General features: G+C 38.2%; 1 protein-coding gene across 6 annotated transcripts in view; it reads left to right on the top strand.

The window, feature by feature from the left end:
* The window catches only part of RPS6KA6 (ribosomal protein S6 kinase A6), a 342,192-nt gene that overhangs the window by 146,221 nt on the left and 179,311 nt on the right, over positions 1 to 16,660 (top strand). The gene's annotated exons all lie outside the window — the stretch shown is intronic.

Here is a 16,660-nt window from a genome sequence, read left to right as displayed (position 1 = left end):
TGAGAAGAATGTATAATCAACTGGGCTGGAATGCAACATTCTGTTTGTTTGTTAGGTCTAGGTCTTTTATCATGTTGTTCAAGTTCTCTGTTTCCTTGTTGATCTTCTGTCTAGTGTTCTAGTTATTGATACATCTACAATGTTGAATTCTCCAACTATTATTGTAGAGATTCCTAATTCTCCCTTCAGTTTTGCCTAAGTTTGCTTTATGTATTTTGGGGAACCTTGGTTATGTGCATAGATATTTATGACCGTTACACTTTTATGGTGGATTTTACCTTTTAAAAAATATTTCATGATATCCTCTTACTAGCTCTCTTATTTCTATGGGATCAGTGGTAATGTCCCCTCTCTCATTTATGATTTTATCTGTGTCTTCTCTTTTTTCTTTGTCATTCTAGCTAAGGTTTTTATCGAATTTGTTGATCTTCTCTAAGAAACAACTTTTGGTTTTGTTGATTCTCTCTTTTTCTTAATTTCATTTATTTCTGCTATGATCTTTACTATTTATTTCCTTCAGCTTGGTTTGGGATTAGTTTGCTATTCTTTTTCTAGTTCCTCCACTGTGCAGTGAGATGTTCTGTTTTAGCTCTTTTTTTCTTTTATAAGTATTGAGGGCTATAAATTTCCCTGTCAGCACTGCCTTTGTGGTATTCCAAAGGTTTTGATAGATTGTATTCTCATTTTCATTCATCTCAACATATTTGATGAATTCTCTGGCAATTTCTTTTTTTTTTAAGATTTATTTATGTTATTTCTTTCTTTCCCCTCCCCGCCCCCACCCCCCCCCAGTTGTCTGCTCTCTCTGTCTCTTTGCTGTGTGTTCTTTGTCTGCTTCTGTTGTTGTCAGCGGCACGGGAATCTGTGTTTCTTTTTGTTGCGTCACCTTGTTATGTCAGATCTCCGTGTGTGCGGCGCCATTCCTGAGCAGGCTGAACTTTCTTTTGTGCTGGGCTGCTCTCCTTACGGGGCACACTCCTTGTGCATGGGGCTCCCCCATTGCGGGGATACCCCTGCGTGGCATGGCACTCCTTGTGCACATCAGCACTGCACATGGGCCAGCTCCACACAGGTCAAGGAGGCCCGGGGTTTGAACCACGGACCGCCCATGTGGTAGACAGACCGCACCTAACCACTGGGCTAAGTCCGCTTCCTGAAATTTCTTCTTTGAACCCCTGATTATTTAAGAGAGTATTATTTAATCTCCATATATTGATGAATTTTCCCCTTTTTCCATCCATTATTGATTTCCAGCTTCATTAAGTAAATGTTCATAATTACTGTCATCAGTTTCAAGGGCCTGTCAGTGGACCATTGTTCTTCATTAGTTACTGCCCCCTGTTCTTATGGGATTCTTCTTTTTCCATTTGAGAATGTAGCAGAGCTCACCAGGATGGCAATTTGATATTCTTTTGGTTGTTGTGTGAATCTCCTACCATGACAATGCCCTATGAACCCATGAACACGTTTATATGCCTTATAGTTATGCCGCAGGTAAACATCCTCCCATGCATTCCCCATCACTGACACTGCACACCAGTGATTCTTCCCTGTGAGAGTTGTACCCATTTTGTGATCCAAAACTTCTTAAAAAATGAAGCCAATGAAATAACCAAATATAATTATTAAGAAAATGAAATAATAATGTTAGTTTTAAAAATAAGGAATGCAACATGTTTTTAAATTGGAATAATGAGAAATTTTTTTTTAATTTGACGTGTCTTTTATCACTGTAAAATATGTTGTCTTGTATGTACAGTGACATTTTATTCCGTTTATTCCCCCAGTGCCTTTTTTTTTTCATTTTATCTTCAAAGACTCTCTGGCTACAGGTTTTGCTCCTTCTCTGCTGTTTTTTGTGCCTATCTATATTGATGCCATTTTCCCGGAACCCCTGAATTGCCCCTTTTATTAATTTGGCATTTCAAATGTATTTTTTCTGATATTAATATCATTACTCCATCTCTTCCTTGGTTAATATTTGCATGGAATATATTTTTGCCATTTTCCTGGAATACCTAAATTGCCCCTTTTATTAGTTTGGCATTTCAAATGTATTTTATCTGATATTAGTATCACTACTCTATCTCTTTCTTGGTTACCATTTGCATGGAATGTATTTTTCCAACCTTTCACTTTTAATTTGTTTATGTCCTTATGTCTATGTTTGGTCTCTTGTTGACAACATATAGATGGCTCATTTTTTTAAAAATGCATTCTCTCAGTCTACGTCTTTTTATAGGGAATGTTATTACTATAAAGGCATTATGCATTTCATCCATTTTGACTTTGGCTTTCTGTTGTTATATCAAATTATTGTCTATCTTTTTGCACTTTAATTTGCTCTTTCTAATAATCTTTTTACACTCTTTTTCCAAGTCTCTCCTTTTATTTTACCTTTGAGGTTGCAGTACTCGCTTTGGTATCTCTTATAATTCTAGTCTTTTGGTAACCTATCAGTTTTTGTTTGCCTGTGAAGACTTTGAGCACCTCTTCATTTTTGAAGGACAGCTTTGGCAGACACAGAAATCTTAGCTGGCAGGTTTTCTCTTTCAATACCTTAAATACATCACACCCATTTCTTCTCTCCTCCATGGTTTCTGATGAGAGGTCAGCTCTTTATCTTATCAAGGTTCCCTGTGTGTAATGCTTTGCTTATCTCTTGCTACTTTCAGAATCTTCTCTTGATTTCTTATACTTGTCATTCTGAATAATACATGTCTCAGGGTATGTCTATTTGTGTTTATTCTGTTTGGGGTGCATTGTCCTTCAATATTAATATTTTTGCATTTCAGAAGGCTTGGGAAGTTCTCAATGATCATTTCCTCAAATATTCTTTCTGCCACTTTTCCCTTTTCTACTCCTTCTGGGACACTGAAAATATATCTGTTTTTGCATTCTGTGTTGTCATGTCATTCCTTGAGACCCTTTTCCATTTTTTTTTTCATTTTCTTTTTCTGTTCTCTTTTCTTTGAAAGTTCATATATTCTGTCTCTGAAATCACTAATTCTGTCTTCAAGCAATTCAGATCTGCTCTTATGTGCTCTAATGTATGTTTAATCTCATCCATTGTGTCTTTCTTCCCCATAAGGTCTGTTGGTTTTCTTTGTAGACTTTGAAATTATTCTATATGCTCATCCAGTGTCTTCTTAATAGCCTTTATCTCTTCAGTCATATTTTGTTTCAGTACTTTAAATGATTTAGGAGAGTTTTGTGATTATCATTAATTGACTTAAATCCTGTATCTCTTCAGTATATTTATTTGTTCCTTTGACTGGGTTATCTCTTACTTTTTTGTGGTATGGCTTATATTTTTTGCTGATGTCTAGGCATCTGAACATATTGTTGAGTTTACTCTGATAGACAATTTCTCTCCCTTTCCTATTGTTACTATTTTTTCACATCTCTTCTTTGATATTTGGTTCAACTTTTCCTAAGCCTTTAAAATTGCACAGCTTAAGTTATCAAAATTGTGCCTGGGACTCATTAATTGGGTGCAGATTTTCTCTTAGAATTTAGGGAACAGAAAGACACATTTGCAGTTTTTGTACATGCAATTTCCAGACTGGACAGCAGATGACGCTCATTTTCACACCTTTCCTCTGAGATGTATCACTCAGTTTTCCTTTCTTTTGGTCAGCTGAAACGGAGATTCAGAACAGACTCTGCTCTCTGAATTTACTGAAGAAAAGCCCCTGACTGCTCCCTCCCTTTATATTTGCAACAGCTGTTTCCCTCTATCAGCTGCAATGAGCCAGGGATTTTATCCCTGCTAAATAGACTGAGGTGGGGGGAGGGAGGCCTTCCCAGCAGCCAGGAGATTGAATGACTCACAGTTTCTTGTTTCAAGTTATTTGTCTCTCTATCCCTCACCTTCCTGGGAGTTGTGAAGCATTGTACCTGTCTGTTGACACCCAGAACAGGTCCTTTGGTCAACTTTTGGCTCTATCTCCATTATTTTTGTGAGACCACTGACCATTGTCTGCATCTCATAAGTTTTGATATGTTGTGTTCTTATTTTCATTCATTTCAAAGTAGTTACTGATTTCTTTTGCAGTTTCCTCCTTGATGGACTGATTGTCTAAGAATGTGTTGTTTAACTTCCATAGTTTTGTGTCCATTTTGTTTCTCTGCCACTTTATTGATTCTAGCTTCATTGCATTGTGGTCTTAGTAATTACTCAGTATAATTTCAGTCTTTCTATATTCAGTGATAGTTGTCCTGTGGCCTAACATGTCGTCTTTTCTGGAGAATGATCCATGTGCACTCAAGAAGAATGATATCCTTCTGTATTTTGGTGTAATGTTTGGTATATGTTTATTATGAGTACACCCTTTAATGTATTATTCAATGTCTCTGCTTCTTTATTATTCCTCTGTCAAGATGTTCCGGCTAATGGTGATAATGGTGTATTAAAGACCCCCACTAAAATTGTAAAGGTATCTTATTTCTACCCTTAGCTTTTCCAACGCTTGTCACATGAGTTTTTGGGCAACCTGGTTAGGTACATAAATGTTTATGATTGTTCTTTATTCCTGATAGGTTACCCTTTATTAACATATGGTATCCTTCTTTATCTCTTACATGGTTTTGCATTTAAAGTCTATTCTGTCTGATATTAATATAGCTACCCCTGCTTTTTTTGTTCGTTTGCATGTAAAGTCATGTTTTAACCACTCACTTGCAATCTCCTTGTGTACCTGGTTTGAGGTAAATTTCCTATAGACAACATAGATGAGTCATATTTCCTTTGCCATTCTGCCAATCTGTGTTTTTTGATTGGAGAGTTTAATCCATTATTATGCAATATTATTAAGACAGTACTTATAGCTACCATTTTTCTTTACTTTTTGTATGTATATTTTTTATTTCTATTTTTTATTTTTTTATTTATTCTTATAGTAATTTTCCTTTCTACACTCTCCTCCAACCCTCTCCTACTTTTCCTTTCAACTTGCAGAACTCCCTTTAGTATTTCTTGGACAAGTTTCTTTCTGGCAAACTCTCTTTAATTTTTGTTTATCTGTGAATATTTTTCTCTCTCCCATGTTTTTTACTTGTTTTTTTTTCTCATTTTTTTAATGCTACATTCACTCAAAAACTATATACCCCCCAAATCCCTCATCCCATCCTCCCACATCAACAACCTCGTTCATCATCGTGGCACATTCATTGCATTTCATAAATACATTTTGGAGCACTGCTGCACCACATGGATAAGGATTACATTGTAGTTTACACTCTCCCTCAGTTCACCCAGTGGGCTATGGCAGAACATATAATGTCCAGCATCCGTCCCAGCAGCCCTACCCAGGACAAGTCCAACTCCTGAAAATGCCACCACATCATATCACTTCTTCCCTCTTCCTACCCTCAGCAGCTACTGTGGCCACTTTTTCCACATCAGTGCTATAAATTTCTTCCATTACTAATGACAATAGTTCCATAGTAGAATATCAGTAAGTCCACTCTAATCCATACTCTATTCCTCCATCCTGTGGACCCTAGGATGGTTATGTCCACTCCTCCTCTATATCAAGAGGGGGCTTAGTTTCCATATGGATGATGGATGAAATTCTCCTGCTGTCAGTCATAGGCACTCTTGGCTCCCTGGTGTGGTGATTGACCTTCTTCACCTCCCTGTTTCCTAGCCAGGGTAAGTCCAATAAACCAGATGGTACGAGTTAAAAGTCCACTAACGCTCAGGGCCTGGCTGTCACATGGACAGTCCAGAAATTCAAGTCTCCTGATTATACACCAACCTCAGCACCAACCACAGGTCCGGTAAAGGAACAGAAGAGGCATGTGTAGAAATGTCATATCTGAGTCCAGCTCCATCACACTCAGGAACACAAACTCCAAAGTAGGGCCAACTGACATGGCCCTGAACTCCAGAGCCATCTGCCATGACCGTAGAACCTGTGGGTCTCTGTAGCCCTCAGGAGAACCAGGACCTGGGCTTCGATCTACTTTGGCTGTCTCTGGGACCCTGCTGAGGCATGTGTAAGCATGACCCCTCTGATGACCCCCCGACTCTTTTTTGGAGACTCATCTCCATATAAACTAATTTGTCCTTTCCATTTCCCCTTTTCACCCAAAGTCATACAGCAGTTTTTAATCTCCTGATATTACATGTAGGCTGAGATATTCTGCTGGTCTTAGTTGATCTTTTTATTCACGCTCTTTTTCTAGTTACATCATCAGCTGGTGCTTGGTAGTAATCCGTCAGCACCAGGGAGGCTCGTCCCCAGGAGTCATGTCCCATGCTGAGTGGAAGTAATGCATTTACATGCTGAGTTTAGCTTTGAGAGTGGCCACATTTGAGCAACATGGAGGCTCTCAGGAGGTAACTCTTAGGCACCCTGCAGCTCTAGGCCTAGTTCATACCAGGTGCACAGGCTAATAATCATAGCCATCGTTATCAACGGCTTGTTGTTGGACCATCTGTCTTTATTGGTCTTTACCATTGCACTCGGGGTATTGTTACTGTTCCTTTGGGGAATGTGATAGAGCTCCCCTGGCTAGGAACTCAGCAATCTCTTAGTTGTCGTTTTAAACTGAAACCACTATGAAAATATCCAAACAATTTTCTGTACCCTGTATACATGCCCTGGAGAACTCCCTCTGAGCCATATGTCCCCTATCAATAACACCCCACACCAGTGTTCCTCCCATGCCATAGTTTAACCTCTCTGTTGTCTGAAACTTCTTTAAAAATGAAGCCTAGTATATTGCCAGGTTCTATTAATAGAAAAATGGAATATAGTGATGGGTTTAAAGGTTGGATGTAGAATACATACAAATTTAGAAAAATTAAATAAAGTAAAAATAAATTGGGGTATCAAAAAATTAAAAAATGAAAAAGCTTTGTTTTTGACGTTTTGCCTTTCATCACTGCTATAGGTGTTGGCCTGCATGTACAGTGGCAATACAATTTCTTCCATTTATTCTTCAGTGTCTACATCCCTTTTTTGTTCTACTTATTAAATTTTTCTTCTGAAAGTTGTAGATTGCAGTAATTTACATATACAATATACGGTACTCCCACATATCCAACATCAAACATTTTGTCCCTTCCCCAGCAATGATCTTTTTACATGTTCATATTATATTTGCTGCAACTAGTATACAGATATTCAAACTATAACTTTCAAACATGGTTCCATTTTCATTTACATTATGGCTTATATTTTAGACTATAGAATTTTCTAAATTTTTTGTTATCTTATGTTTTACATTGTGGTTTACATGTTAACCTATAGACTTTTATACATTTTTGGTGTAATTTAACATGTCCTATATCCATCATGATCTTGTGGATCTCTTCCATTTCCCCACAGTTACACTGATTCCATCTATTCATTACCTCTTTCCCCCTCCTCTCAGGGCCCACCGTGACAATCAGTCTTCATTACTTGAAGGACCATATTCAGAGATACATGCAACAATGTTGAGGGCTTGAAATACTCAACTGCTCTAACCCATTGGGAGCCACCAATTCTCTCAAGAGATGCAATTCCCTCTGTTTGAGAACATCTGTCCTCCGCAGTATGTGGGTATAACTTCACTGTAATTGTATGGGTCTCCACCCAATGTTATAACACACTATGACAAAATAAATACTCACACACTCCCTAGAACTTTGCCCGGTGTCAGATGCCCCTCCTTAAGCATTCTTAAACAGGCAAACTTCCTTATGATATTTTCTAAAGAGTTTTCTCTACATTATAATTTCAACCACATACCTGACAATCTTGTATGTTCAAATGTTCCCCCCACTCTTCCCCCAATTTCTTGTTCCATCTGACCCATCCTCCCATTCTGAGCCCCCCTCAAGCCTACAAAGCCCCACCCAAAGGTTTCCTTATACCCTCATTTTATCCATTCCATGTACGAATACTTACCTCCAGCTTATCATAGGTTTCACCCATTTAGGTGTCAGGTCGCAACCTTCCTCTACCATCCCACTTCCTTTAAGCCTATCATCCAGTTTCTAGCCCTCTAAGAATGCTTAGTTTACTTATTTCATATCGGATAGGTCATGTAGTATTTGTCCTTCAATGCCTGGCTTGCTTCACTCCATGTAAGGTTCTCAAGATTCATCCATGTTATCACATGTGTTTCTACTGTATTCATTCTTAACTGCTGAGTAGTATTCTCTTGTATGTATATACCACATTTTATTTATCCATTCATCTGTTAATGGATATTTGGTTTGTTTTCTTTTTTTTGTCTTTATTTATTTTTTTAATGTTATATTCAAAATTATGAGGTCCCTATATACCCCCACCCCACTCCTCCCTCCATAACAACAACCTTCTCAATCATCATGAGACATTCATTGCATTTGGTGAATACATCTCTGAGCACCGCTGCATGTCATGGTCAATGGTCCACATCATAGCCCACACTCTCCCACGTTCCGTCCAGTGGGCCATGGGAGGACATACAATGTCCGGTAGCTGTTCCTGCAGCACCACCAGGATAACTCAAAGTCCCGAAAATGCCCCCACTTCATGTCTCTTCCTCCCACTCCCTACCCCCAGCAGCCACCATGGCCACTTTCTCCACACCAATGCCACATTTTCTTCGATTACTAATCACAATAGTTCATGAATAGAATATCAGTAATTCCACTCTAATCCATACTCTCTTCCTCCATCCTGTGGACCTTAGAATGGTTGTGTCCACTCAACATCTATATCAAGAGGGGGCTTAGACTCTACATGGATGCTGGATTCCAACTTTTGACAATAGTGAATAGTGCTGCTATGAACATTGGTGTGCATATATCAGTTTGTGTCTTTGTTTTCAGTTCTACTGGCTATATACCCAGCAGTGGAATTGCTGGGTCATATGGCAAATATATAGCTAGTTTTTTAGAAACTACCGAAGTGCCCTCCAGAATGGCTGTATCTTTCTGCATTCCTTCCAGCAGTGGATGACTGTCTCCATTCCTCCACAATCTCTCCAGCACTTGTAATCTTCTGATTTTTTGATAGCTGCCAGTCTTATGGGAGGAGGATGACATCTCGTTTTCATCTGCATTTCCCAAATAGCTAGTGATTTTGATCTTTTTTTCATGTGCTTTTTAGCCATTTGTATATCTTTTTTTGGAGAAGAATCTGTTCACATCTTTTTTCCCATTTTTAAATGGGTTCTTTGTCTTTTCATTTTCGAGATTAGAAGTTCTTTATATGTGCAGGATATAATCTCCTGTCAGATATATCGTTACCAAATATGTTCTCCCACTTTGTTAGGCTCTCTTTTCACTTCCTTGACATACTCCTTTGATGTGCAGATGGCTTTAATTTTGAGGAAGTCCCATTTATCTATTTGTTTTTTTGCTGCTTATGCTTTTGGTGTGAAGTTCATGAAGCCATTTCCTATAAGAAGGTCTTGTAGATACTTACCTACATTGCTTTCCAAGGTCTTTATGGTCTTGGCTCTTATATTTAGATCTTGATACATCTTGAGTTGATTTTTTTATAAGGTGTGAGTTAGTAATCCTCTTTCATTCTTTTCCATATGGATATCCAGTTCTCCAGGCACCATTTGTTGAGGAGGCCATTCTTCCCACTTGGGAGGGTTTGGGAGCCTTGTCGAATACCATATGGCTGTATATATAAGGATCTATATCAGAACTCTAAATTTGGTTCCATTGGTCAGTGTGTTTATCCTTGTAACCATACCATGCCGTTTTCACTAATGTAGCTTTGTAGTTTGTTTTGAAGTCAGATAGTGTGATTGCTCCATTTTCCTTTTTCCTTTTCAATATGTCTTTGACTATTCAGGGCCTCTTTCCTTTCCAAATAAATTTCTTAGTTAGTTTCTCTAGTTCTTTAAAGAATGCTGTGTTGATTTTTAGTGGTGTTGCATTGAATCTGTAGATCAGTTTTGGTAAGTTAGACATATTAATATTTAATCTTCCTATCCATGGACAGGAAATATTCTTCCATTTATTTACGTCTTCTTTGATTTCCATGAAGTGTTGTGTAGTATCTGTGTATAAGTCTTTTCCATCTTTAGTTAAATTTAGTCCTATGTATATGATTTTTTTATTTGCTATTGTAAATCGTATTTGTTTCTTGATTTTCCTCCACAGATTACTCATTATTGGTGTACAGCAATACTACTGATTTTTGTGCATTGATCTTTTACCTGCGACTTTACTGAACTCACTTGTAAGTTCTAGAAGCTTTGTGGTAGACTTTTCAGGGTTTTCTGTGTATAGGGTCATATCATCTGCAAATACTGAAATTTTGAATTCTTCCTTTTCCATTTGGATGCCTTTTATGTCTGGTTCTTGCCTCAGTGCTCGAGCAAGTACTTCTCAGACTATGTTAAATAGAAGGGGTAATACTGGGTATCCTTGTCTTGTTCCTGATCTTACAGGGAAAGATTTTATGATTTCACCTGGGTCCCTGCTGAAATTTTTTCTATCTTTGTATGTCTGTGTCCTACTATCTGTGCAATTTCAAATGTAGTGCCTTCGATGTCATTAATTCATTCCCCTGCCTGTTCAAATCTGCTGTTACGTCCTTCTTGCTTATTTTTTCTTCTTTCTTTGTGCCACTCATCACCATCATATGTGTTATAAGAGTGTATACTATTTCTTCTCCATATTCCTTCAGTTTATTCTTAATATCATTTATCTCTTCCTTCACTTCATTTAGGTGATTTGTGATATTTTTTTGGACATCCATGATTAGTTGTTCCAAATTTTGCATCTCCTCCTGTTTTTCTGTTTTTCTATTGGACTGGGCTGTGTCTTCCTTTTTCTTAAATGCCTTTTCTGTCTTTTTTATTATTGCTATTAATCATTTTTTTCTATCTTTCCTTTTCTGTTGTCTTAATTTTTTTGAGGGAAACATGGACAAGTATGAGGATATAGAATAAGTGGAACCAAGTGTCAAAGAGGAAACTTACCCCCACCCCCAAAAAACACAAAATAAAACCCTAGAATAGAAAGAGAAGCTAACCATCTGAATAAATCCTTCAAGATTAAAAGATGCCTAGATACCAGCAAATTCACAAGCCACAGTGTCATCATAATAGCCTTTATCTCTTTAGTCATATTTCCCTTCGTCTTCTTGCATTGATTAAGGAGGTTTGTGTGAATATCATTCACTAGTTATCATTAATTCTGTGTCTCATCTGAATTCTTGGTTTGTCCCTTTGGCTGGACCATACCTTCCTGTTTCTTAGTATGGCTTGCTATCTTTTATTGATTTCTAGACATCTGATTTTGCTTATGATGTTACTGTTGATCAATTTCTATCTGTTGCTGAATGGTTTTATTTCACAGCTGTTCTTTAATTTTGTATATTTTTTCTAAAACTTTAAGTTTGCCCTATTTAAATAAGACTAGATCTCTACTGCTTGGGAAAGAAACAGGAGAGACAAGCTGCCTTCCTTCATTTTCCCAGCTGGCTAGAAGATGGCTCTTCTCAGCACACCCTTTGATGGAAATAAATCCTTCAGTTCCACTGTCTCTTCTGAACCAGTGATTTGAGTTATCATGGTTACATTTCCTGAGGAGAAACCACACTCAACCCTTAGCCGCACCATCCTCTTTTCAGGGAAGAATATGTCCATTCCCCTCTCCATTGGCCACTTTTCCACAGGTTTTTCACCTCTAGTGTGGGCGATGTACAGTATTCCCAGCCATGGCAGCACTGATTCATTGTTTTCCCTTTCGACTTTCTGGCCCTCCAGGCCCAGTCCCTCTTGGACAATGCTTTGTAGTACTCTTCTCTTCTGTAAGTTCCCTAAGCAGCTTCTTGGATGACATTCTCCCCTATTTTGCAAAAGAGCCCCTCCCTGTCTGAGCTAATTTGATGCCATCTCAGATGTTTCCTCTGTGGAATTGCTTTTGTATCTTGTCAGAAATTAGTTGCCAATATGTAGTCAGTTCTAATATAATGTTACATATGTGATCTTAAAAATCACCACTCTATGTAAAATAGCACAGTAAAAAGCAATAGAACTTACGGGGAAAATCGAGGTGGGATACAACACACAAAAAAAATTTAATCAGTGACCCAAAAAAAAAAAAATTAAAAGATAGGAACCGTATAACAATGGTAGCACTGTTTTACACATGCTAGGTTAAGTGGTTAAGGAATATATAAATGCTACAATAAATATTGCCCTTTACCCTGAAAAAGACCTGATACTTGCTCATCAGTTGGGTAAGTTATTGGGAGTGGTGGAAGGTGGATTACTTGAAATTGGAAGGAAAGTTGTAACACTACATATGGAAAGGAGTGACTTGTAGGATGTGGTTGTTTGAAGTCTGTTCATATGTATATTTCATGTATTCTTACTTGGCTTGGTTCAGCTGGATACTTTCTGTGTTTAACTAGTGTTTCTTGCAGGCAAAATTGTACATAAGCAAATGAGAAATTCATGTTATGCTCAAATAGTTTCATAATATCTCAGTTAAAATGGATCAAATTTGCATTTTCAGAACAACTGCTTTGGTCAATTCCTGGATGCTATTCTGTTCCATTGATCTGTATGTCTAGCCTTCATCCAATAAATGCCGTATTATCTTGATTCTTTTATAGTAAGTCTTGATGTCATGAGTGTTGTAGGTCACTGATCCATTTTGAGTTATTTTTTTGTATATGGGGTGATGTTGGTGTCTACTTTCATCCTTTTACATATGGGTACCCAGTTTTCCCTGGACCATTTGTTAAAGAGACTTTTTTCCCCATTTAGTGGAGTTGGCTCCCTTGTCAAAAACCAGTTGTGCATAGAAATGAGGGTTTATATCTGTACTCTCAATTCTATTCCATTGGTTTATTTATCTGTCCTTGTGCCCATATCATACTACATGGATTACTGTAGCTTTGTAATGAGTTTTTTAATTCAGAAGAACGTGTCCTCTAACTCTGTTTTTCTTTTACAAGATGGTTTTGGTGATTTGGGATCCCTTGCCATTCCATATGAATTTGATGTTTAATCTTTCCATTTCTGTAAAAAAGGCTGTTAATTTTTTGTTTAACTTTTAATTCTTTTTAACTTTTAATTTTGAACTACTTTCAAATTTACTGAGCAGTTCCAAAAATATATATATAAACACCTTACAGAAAAATCCACAATAACCATACACTCCAGTTACACAGATCCACCAATTTCAATATTGTATCATATTTGCCATATCATTTTATCTATCCATCTGTCTGTCCATCATCCATTTTTTTAATACTTCAGTGTTGGTATACATCATTCACTTTGAACACTTAATACTATCATGTATATTTCCTACAAACAAGAATGTCCATTTTTGTAATCACCTCAAGTGCAGTTATAAAGTTCAAGAAATTTAACGTTGATATTAAGCTTACAATCTAGATTCTAATTTAAGCCTTTTCTCCTCCCTTGTTCCATACAGGATCATATATAGCATTAAATTGTCATTGTCTCTTTTGATGCTCTTTCTTTTTTAAAGAAAACCGTTGTAATTGTGGAAACTTATGCACAATATAACTTTCCCATCTCAACTCATTCAGAGCTTATCATTGAATGGGATTAATCATATTCACAATATTGTGGTACCCTTCCCACATTCCATTACTAAAATTTTCCCATCTCCCCAAGCAGAAACTCTACACCACTGTGCATTAACTGACCATTCCCCCTGACCCTGGCAACCGGTACTTCATTTTCCATCTTTATGAGCTTGCATATTTTCTATTTCCTTTGTAGTTAGCTTGGGACTTAAATTTAATATTTTAAATATATTATATTATCCTTTGCTTTTATCAGTTTAACTTCAATAGCATATACAAACTATGTTCTACTCCCTTCCCTCCCTTACATTAATGTGTTTGTCACAAATTGCATGTTTATACATTATTAGTCCCAAATCACTGATGTATCATTATATTTTATGCATATGACTTTTTTTAATTGAAGAAAAAAATCATTTATTTAAAATGATCCAGAAAATGCATTTGACCAAATAGAGCATCCCTTCTTTTTTTTTCCTAAATTCTACTCAATTTATTCATTTTAAAAAAAAATATTACATTCAAAACATGAGGTCCCCATTCACCCCCACCGCCCCCACCCCACCACTCCCCCCACAGTAACACTTTCCCCCATCACATGACACATCAATTACATCTGGTGAGCACATCTCTGGGCATCGCTGCACCCCATGTCCTGTGGTCCACACCATAGCCCACACTCTCCCACGTTCCATCCAGTGGGCCATGTGAGGACATACAATGTCCGGCAATTGTCCCTGGAGCACCACCCAGGACAACTCAAAGTCCCGAAAATGCCTCCACATTTCATCTCTTCCTCCCATTCCCCGCACCCGGCAGACACCATGGCCACTTTTTTCACACCAGTGCTACATTTTCTCGATTATTAACCACAATAGTTCATGAATAGGATATCATTAAGTCCACTCTAATCCTTACTGTATTCCTCCTTCCTGTGGACCTTGGCATGGTTGTGTCCATTCCACATCTATGTCAAGAGGGGGCTTAGATTCCACATGGATACTGGATGCAATTATCCTGCTTTCAGTTGTAAGCACTCTAGGCTCCATGGTGTGGTGGTTGGCATTCTTCAACTCCATGTTAGCTGAGTGGGGTAAGTCCAATAAATCAGAGTGTAGGAGCTGAAGTCTGTTGAGACTCACAGCCTGGCTATCATATTGTCAGTCCAGAGATTCAAATCCCCTAGATATATCTTAAACCCCAGCACCAACTACAATTCCAGTAAAGTAGCATGAAAGGCTTGTTCAAAGAAATCCCATCTGAGTCCAGCGCCATCACACAGAAACACCAGCTCCAAAGAAGGGCCAACTGACATGGCGGTGAACTCCATCTGCCATGACCATTGAACCTGTGGGTCTCTTTAGCCCTCAAAAGAACCAATACCTGGGGTTGTATCTACTTTATCTTTCTCTGAGAGTCTGCTCAGGTGTGCATAAGGGCAATCCTTCTGACAACCTCCAGACTCTTTTTTAGAGACTCATAGCCATATGAACTCATTTGGCCTTTCCATTTCCCCCTTACTTTAGGTCAAACAGCATTTTTAACTCCTGTTATTATATGTAGATAGGGGTATTCTGCTGGTCCGCGTTGAACTTTCAATTCAAGGTCATTTTCTAGTTACATCATCAGCTGGTACTTGGTAGTGATCCCTCGGTGCCAGGGAGGCTCATTCCCGGGTGTCATATGCCATGCTGGGGGGAAGGCATTGCATTTACATGCTGAGTTTGGCTTCGAGACTGGCCACATTTGAGTAACACAGAGGCTGTCAGGAGGGAACTCTTAGGCACAGTGCTGTTCTAGGCCTTGTACTTATTTCAGGTGTATAGGTTCACAAGCATAGTCATGAGTATCGCAGGCTCGCTTTTGGACTCTCATTCCTTCCTTGTCCTTACCGTTACACCTGGGGGACTGCCGCTGCTCCTCTAGGGACCACGACCGAGCCCCACCGAGCCAGGAACCCAGTACCCCCCCCAGGTGTTGTTTTTAATTGTTTCCACTATGAGTATATCCAAACATTTCCATGCACCCTGGACACATGCCCTGTATAACTCCCTGTCAACCATATATCGCCTGTCAATAACATCCCATACCAGTATTCCTCCGCTGCCATTGTTGAACCACTCTGTGATCCAAAACTTCCTGAAAAGTGAAGCCCAATATAATGTCAGGTTCCCTTATAAGTAAAATGGAATATAGTGATGAGTTTAAACGTTAGATATAGAATACATATTGATTTGGAAAAATTCTACATCCTATCTTTTTCTTTTCTTTTTTCCTAATTATTGAGCTTCTCTTCACAAGAGCCTTAGAGCACAGTAATTCATCTATACAATATACAGTACTCCCACATATCCATTATAAAACCTTTTTCCTTCCACAGCGATAATCTTTTAACTTATTCATATCATATTTAGTGAAACTGATGTACAGATATTGAAACAATAGCTTTCAAACAAGGTAACATTTGTGTTTACGTTGTGGTTCATACTTTAGGCTATACAGTTTTCTAAATTTTTTAGTTCTCCTATGTTTTACATTATGGTTTACATTATTAGTCTGTTGTCCCCTATATGTTTTTGGTGTAATATTACATGTTTTATATCCATCCTTGTGTACTCTTGTGGAACACTTCTTTTACCCTCACATTTACTTTGGTTCCATCTATTCAATATCTATTTCCCCCTCCCCTTGGGCCCCACAGTGACAGTCAATCTTCATTTCTTGAGGAGCCATGTTCAGAGATACTTGCAACAGTGTTGAGGGCTTGACTTGCTCAACTGCCCTAATGCCCTGGGAGCAACCATTTCTCTTGAGAGATACAGTTCCCTCTATTGGATGGCATTAGTCCTCCCCAGGATGTGGGTCTACATTCAGTCTCATTATATGGGTCTCTACCCAATGGTGTAACCCACTCTGGCAAAATGAGAATTCAGATATTCCCAAGGAGTCTATCCTGTGTCAGATTATCCCCTTTGACTATCTTAAACAGGTAACTTTCCTAATTATATTTTGAAAAAGATTTTCTCAGCATTTTACTTTCAACCAGCACCTGTGTTCGTATGTTGCCCCCCTCCCCTGAATTTCTTGCGCAATATTACCCATCTGCCCATCCCTAGACCCCGCAAATACCCACCCGAAGG

The sequence above is a fragment of the Dasypus novemcinctus genome, chromosome X (genome assembly GCF_030445035.2).
Source record: "Dasypus novemcinctus isolate mDasNov1 chromosome X, mDasNov1.1.hap2, whole genome shotgun sequence".
In the NCBI taxonomy this organism is placed as follows: Eukaryota; Metazoa; Chordata; class Mammalia; order Cingulata; family Dasypodidae; genus Dasypus; species Dasypus novemcinctus.
The sequence above is the reverse complement of the archived record's forward strand: the minus strand, read 5'-3'. Positions and strand labels throughout refer to the sequence as shown.